Consider the following 346-nt stretch of genomic DNA (forward strand, 5'->3'; position numbering starts at 1 on the left):
CCGAGAGCCCAATTACCTTCGAGTGTAAACTAAACAAGCCAAAGACAGTTGACGTGCGTGTTTCGCCACGTGCACCCCGCCCTGCCGTGCGGGTATAAAAGGAGAGCGTGTGCAAACGCACATCAGTTTTTCGCTGAGGAGCCGAGACTACGCGCCCCGGCCGTACAGCGGTGGTACAGCAACTGTTGCGACGGAACATAACGTCTCCATTCCATCCTTCAGGGAAAGAGGGTTACACAAGTAACCGAGACGTTTCCTTTCAGTCAGTCACGTTCTACGTTACATCAGTCGTGACTGACGAATTGGGATCCGTATGGAAAACGCCACTATTGCTGACCCCCTCCAG

At 53.5% G+C, this 346-nt stretch overlaps 1 protein-coding gene across 1 annotated transcript in view; it reads right to left on the reverse strand.

Moving 5' to 3' along the window:
* LOC107576164 (transient receptor potential cation channel subfamily A member 1-like) overlaps positions 1–346 on the reverse strand; it is a gene marked incomplete at both ends in the record, with an annotated part of 15,243 nt that overhangs the window by 6,415 nt on the left and 8,482 nt on the right. The window lies entirely within an intron of this gene.

Source organism: Sinocyclocheilus grahami, unplaced genomic scaffold (assembly GCF_001515645.1).
Source record: "Sinocyclocheilus grahami isolate Dianchi unplaced genomic scaffold, SAMN03320097.WGS_v1.1 scaffold3287.1, whole genome shotgun sequence".
Lineage (NCBI taxonomy): Eukaryota > Metazoa > Chordata > Actinopteri > Cypriniformes > Cyprinidae > Sinocyclocheilus > Sinocyclocheilus grahami.